The sequence below is a fragment of the Fringilla coelebs genome (genome assembly GCF_963513975.1).
Source record: "Fringilla coelebs genome assembly, chromosome: 15".
Lineage (NCBI taxonomy): Eukaryota > Metazoa > Chordata > Aves > Passeriformes > Fringillidae > Fringilla > Fringilla coelebs.
In genome coordinates, this window is record NC_140041.1 from 8,267,949 (window position 1) to 8,274,468 (window position 6,520).

Here is a 6,520-nt window from a genome sequence, read left to right on the forward strand (position 1 = left end):
TTAGCAGGCTGCCCAGCCCCCAGGCCGGTGCTGGCAGGACCAGGCAGCCTATCCCTCAGCATCATGGCTCTGCAGGACTGGGGCAGGATGAGCCCAGCACCTCTGCATCTTTAATTTCCAAGGCTCTCAGCCCACATTTCCCAGGAAGGAGCAGTATTTCAATTGTTCCCAGGAAGGACATTTTTTAAGTTTGCAAGACATGGAGGTCACCAGGTAAATGCTTTAGGTGGCCAGAATATAACAAATGCCTTTCAAAAACTCTTGTGGGAAACCCAGAGAAAAAGAAGGCAGAATTTGTCACCTCCAAATCTCATTCTGTGCCTTCCACAGATGGTGCAAAAGCAAAAGCTGTTTCATATGTGGAGCCTGAGCCCTGTCCAGGGATCAGCAGCCACCTCTGACCCACTCAACACAGTGCTCTGGTATTCAAGAACATCCCTTCCCTGTAACACTCAGAGAAAGCTGGTTTTGCAGCCCTTCAGTCATGCTACTTTGCTGATGGAAAATAAGGTGTTTGTAAGAGAAATCCAGTTAAGTGGGCTTTATTCAGTTTAATCGCTGTGTTAATTGTATAGGAAATGAGCACCATTTAAGTTGTATAACTAGTACATAAATCTCCTTAAGTAGGGTTCACTTAGAACAAAAACATCTCACCCATGAAACCACCTTCTCTCCAAGAGTGTCCCTCCCATCAGCTGCCAGAGGTAAAGAGAGAGGAGAGGCTGCCCTGAGGCTCTTCACCACAACAACGAAAGTCAATAAAGCCACACAAGGCGTTCCCTTTTCTCCAGGGACGCGGTTTCAGCTGCGAGAGGTTTACTTGGGCAGCACAAGTTCTAGACATATTTTGCTAAAATAAAAGCAAAGGCCCTATAAGGCAAATAGGACTGACTCAAATTCCTCTCAAGTAATGGAGCACTTTTAGCAGCAGCTAAACTGCCCCTCAGGGGAGAAACCTCTCATCTCCTTTGCCTGTTTCTTCAATCAAATCCACCTGCAGTTTCTCTACCAGACCCAGCACACTTCTGCTCTCCTGCAAACCGCTCTTCTGCATCTCTCTTCTAGAAAAAAAACCCTCCCTCCAGGTTTCCTCTTGTTATAAATGGCAATAAAGTTAATGGCTCTTGCATTTATGTATTGATCACAGCTGTTGCTAGAGGAACAAACTGAATTTCATCTGCCAAGGCAAGGGTAAAGCACCCTGCCCTCACTGGTCTCCATCCTCAGCAACTTATAATGTAGTCTTAGTCCAACCTCAACATTAGCACTTTATCCCAGCAATGTCTGCTAAACCCACGTCAATGCCTCACCCCCTTCAGGTTCCTGACCTTTTCTTCACACTCTGGCTCCACCAGCAGCAATCTGTACCAGAGCTACAATCAATACCCAACTTGAGATAGAACAGAAAGAGATTAAATTTGTAGTTATTTTAATTTGTGCAAATCAGCTTATACTTGGGCAAGTAATCTTTACAAAACCTGTTCCCCCTTCCCAGATATAAATTCCTTGCTGGAGTTAAGGAGGAGGTTGGGCAGGCAGTGCTGCTCCAAGGAAAGGTCACCAGAACTACGGCCATCTGAGAGCCAAGGGTCAGTCCTTGCCTCCCTCTTGGATGGAAGAAAATAAACGAACAAAGAAAGGAAAGCCAAGCTGAGGCAGTCACCCAGGTCACAACACTTTCAGCTCAAACAACTAAAGTTGGCAGAATTGTAAGCAACTGAAAACCTGAAGACAGGACCTTGCTGTGGGATAAACTGAACCATCAGAGCATTGGGCAGCTGCTCCCCAGCACTCTGGGAAACACTTGCACCAAAGAAACCCCCCGAACAGAATCCCAGAACCACGGAATGGTGCGGGTTATCAGGACCCAAAAGTTCGTTGAGTCCACACCCAGCCAGGGGCAGGAACCGGACCAAGCTGCTCTAAGCCCCATCCAACCTGGCCTTCAACAGGCGTCTACAGCTTCCCTAAACGTCTATGCCAGTACCTAGCTACTTATGAGAGATAAATAAAGGCGATGGTCAGACTTCCAGAGGCTCCACCGGGAGCTCACAGGACCCACCCCGGGGTACAGGAGCCGGCGGGACCCGGCAGCGGCCGGAGCGGAGCGGAGCGGGGGCTCCCCGAGCGGGCGGTACCGCTCCGAGCTCGCACCCGCCCGCGGCCGGAGGAGGAGGAAGAGGAGGAGGATGAGGAGAAGGGAGCTCCGAGGGGCAGGGCAGGGGCTGGCCGCAGCCGCTCCCTCGGTGCCCGCTGCCCGACCCGCCGGGTCCGCTCCGCTCCGCTCACCTGCCGGGGCCGCCCGTCGCCTCCAGCCCCACTCCGGCCGCGGCCCCGCTCCGACTCGCACCGCTCACGCTTTCGCTTTCCCTTTCCTGGCGAAGGAGGGGCGGCCGCGGCTGCCGGCCGCCCTCGGGGAAAGGTCTGGGGGAGCTGGGGCGGGGGAGCCCGGGAGGACCGGCCCGGAGCCAGGGGCGCGCCGGGGCTGCGAGCGAAGCGGCTGCCCCTGCCCGCCTCTCACACAGCGGGCTTGCCTCTTCCCCAGCGCGATTGTCCCCTGAGCTGCAGCAGGGCAGGTGAAGAAGCGCTTCGGCTGGGCACCGGCGGGACCAGAGGGCTTTAACAGACGTGTAGATGTGGCACTTGGGGACGGGGCTTAGTGGTGGGCTTGGCAGTGCTGGGGAAGTGATCGGACTGGATGATTGTAGAGGCTTTTTCCCACCTGAACGATTCTGTGAGTCCCTGTAGATATGGCAGACCCAGTTCCCACAAGGTCATTTACCTCTTGGGACTTGAGGTGAAGGCACTTGGGATGGTGGGAGTGACTTTCTTCATGGGAAAGCAGCAGTCCCGCAACAAGAGAGCTGCCTCTGACCAATACCCTCTCTGCAATTGAGAGCAGGAGCTACATGAACTCTGGTGGCTTGGATAAAGCTGTCAGAGCACTGAAGAGTTCTTATGGCTAAGAACAATTAATGACTAAATCAAAAGGAAATAAGGTTGGTTCACCCCAGGGGCAAAGAACCCTCCAGATGGTCACAATTAAGATACTTCAAGAAGTCTCACTTCTAGCAGAAAGCCAACACTGACACAGCCCAGGGGAGAAAATCTGGGACTCTCAAAAGTGCTTTGCAGGAACAAGGAACATCCTCCTCAGCTGGTCTGCAATACCCCTCCTGCACAGCTGCTCACTCCAGGAGGGAACAGCTGGAGTGGGAATGCTCACTCAATGACTGCAGGCTTTTAAGGTATTTTCTTCAGGAATTTAATCAATTACCTGGTGTTCTTGGACAGTTGCTGCTTATCACTCATTATTTACCTTGCCTCGAAGTAAAGCTGACCTAGGAGCCAGCACACTTGTAGTTTGTTAGAAGTCAGGCAAAGAGTCAAGTGACACAGGTATGACTTGCTGGCATAACAGGTCAAAAATCTACAGTGCAAGTGAGACAGAAAATCTGTGTCCCTGCAGCTATGGACATCCATCTCCAGAAACAACTGGCTCTACACAGTGCCGTCTCGTCTCTGGTTTGGGGTTTTTTTTTTTCCTCTTCTCAAAAGCATTTGTTTCTGCACAAGAATTTCAGGAATGCTGCTCCCAGGCTCTGTTCAGAAGAATGACCCCAAATGTAAGAAAAACCAGTGTGCACAGGCTGCTAGAGGCAACAGGGGTTTTATGTGAAACCACAGACTGGTTTGGGTGGGAAGAGACATTAAACCTGGTCTCATTCCAAACCCTGCCTTGGGCAGGGGCACCTTCCACTAAATCAGATTGCTCTAAACCCATCCAACCTGGCCTTGAATATTTCCAGAGATGGGCCAGCCACAGCTTGTTCCAGCAGGCACTTGTCCCTCCACAGTCGATAATTCCTTTTCCATCTCTTATCTAATCCTGCCCTCCATCAGTTTGAAGCCATTGCCCAAAGTCGCTCTCCCACTCTCCTGGAGCCCCTTTAGGCACTGGCAGGGGCTCTCAGGTCTTTCCAGAGCCTTCTCTTCTCCAGGTGAGCACCCCCAGCTCTCCCAGCCCAGCTCCAGGGCAGAGGGGCTCCAGCCCTCTGAGCATCTCCCTGGCCTCTCTGGACTGGCTCCAGCAGCTCCACGTCCTTCTGATATTTGGGATCCCAGAGCTGGACACAGCGTGGCAGGTGAGGTCTCACAAGAGCAGAGTAGAGGGGTAGAATCTTGTCTCTTGACTTGCTGGTTATTCTAAAAGGGTATTTCATTCTGCTTTCGTTCTGCTCAGATCCCAGGCAGCTCATCTGGGTTGCACAAGTGCTGCTGGCACCTCTTGCTGGGCTCCTGGGCACTGCAGGCCTGCTGCTATTTGGATGTACACAGAGAGCTCTTACACAAGGATCAGGGTACAGACAGCCCAAGAGATCTCAGACTGGCTGCTAAACAATGAAACTTCATACCAACAGCCTTTCAATAGATACTAGGATATATTTCTAAACATGAAGATTAAAAAAAAAGAATATCTCATTTTAAAGATAATTCCAGGTATTTTATTCTTAATTTTACAAATAACAAGCATTTCTCTATTAAAAAAAAAACAAACACTAAGGTAAGAATCAATGTAGGTTCAGCTAGGAATATTTACATTCTTTGAAGAAATTTATATATTTTTCTATGTACAAGGCTGTAGCCATTACTGGTTTAAGGTACTCCCAAAAGCATTTCTAAGTAAGGCTTTATGGTCCTAAGCTGATTCTATGTTTTAAGAAAATAATTTATAACTGTCAGGACTGAGGTTCTATTCTACAAATACTGAAATAGGTATTGCAGTCCAGCCCTGTGTACCCACCCACCCCAAATGCTCACTTGCAAAGGGAGGAGGTGTTCATGCCTCTTCATAAAATAGTGTCAGAAGTCAGCCAAAGCTGCCCATTGTGGAAGATGAAGTACTAAATGATGCTTATGGGAGCATTACATTCACTGCCAGGGGGGAGAGTCAGAGATTCTAACAATTATTGACTGTGGAGCACAGATCACAAGTAGGTGTGGAACCTTTTGAGTTAATGGCATTTCCAAGCAAAGAAACAGAAGTCACAGGATTATCTGACATGCTTGAGATGATGACAGGAGTCAGCCTGAGAGCTGGAAAGGAAGGGATCCTTGTCCCAAGGCCATATGCTATTTCATGATTGTTCTCTGGCAACAGGGAATCCTCCCTAACCAGGTAACAATAACATGCATTGCTGCTGTGACACAGGTTATAGGCACCCAAACCATGCAGGATTTCCCAGGTTAAGATCAGTCTGAGTGTCAAAGTCTATTTCATCTTCCTCCTCCGCAGCACAAGCTCACAGGTTTATCACAATTCCTCTTCAAAAAGGTCAATTCTGGCCTTTCTCCCTGTTCTGTAGGTACTCTGTGCCAGCATGGATACCACTCTAAAATTTGCCCATGACTGTATCAGGTCCTTTTATCTGTATCTTGTTTATGAAAATATTCCCTCAGTTTCTTTTGGAGATGCCTGTTACCCACTAGAACAAGATCCTTGGCTTAGAGCTGAACTTGAAAAGAGTAGGATAAAACAGTAAGTACAAAATAACCCAGTCTGCTATTTCAATTGTGATCCACATTTCTGACTCAGACTTTTTGTTTTTAAAAATATAAGCAAGGGAAAAAACCGTTTTTTGACCTGAAGTGATTGCCATTGAGTTTTGTAGTATTAGTCACAATCAGGAAATTCCCCAATTCGGATTTTAAAAAAAATCCCAAACCAACAATAACAACAGAAAGCCTCACAAAGAACTTTAGTAAACATCAAAATATTTAAATATTCAAGAACAAAAGTCTCTCTTTCAAGGCACATACTTTGATAAAACAGTGGGTGAGAAATTACAGCTAAATCAGATGTTGAATGGATACTGCACTTTAGGACTGGAATTTCCAGACTAAATCATCAATCAGGCAAGCACATATCTTACATTTCAGGGTATTTTCTGAAGCTGTTTACAGGAAGAGCCTTATGGGACACGTTGTTTACATTGGCAAATTCAGTACAAGGAAGTTGCAGCTAAATGTGTTTTGCCTCAGATTCCTGCAGTTACCAGATCCTTCTTCTACAACACACACACAAAAAGCTGCTTCTCAATGTTCCAGTTCCTAAACATAAGGTTTACAAAGAAAAATATCTGTACTAGGTTTTACAACATACTCTTATGCTTGCAATAAATATTTCAAAAAGGCTGTAAACCTAACAAATCAGGTCGTGTTTTCAGGCAAGGGGGACTGGCTGTTACGTGCACTACCTGACATGTATTCATTCATGTCAAGGCCGCCCTGTGATGTGCAGTGAGGTTTGTAAAATCCAGATTCTCAATTTTGGCAGTAGCCTCAAATCACACACTGCATTTTAAACCTGCCTGCTCAGGGCTTGTCAACCTACTAAACAGGAGTGACGCTGAACGTGCCCCATGGTTTGGATTTTTTTCCTTGGAAAAGCTGCCAACACTGTGGTTTTGGTATCATTCTCTGACCCAGGGACATTGGTCAGCTTCCTGCTGCATTCGTA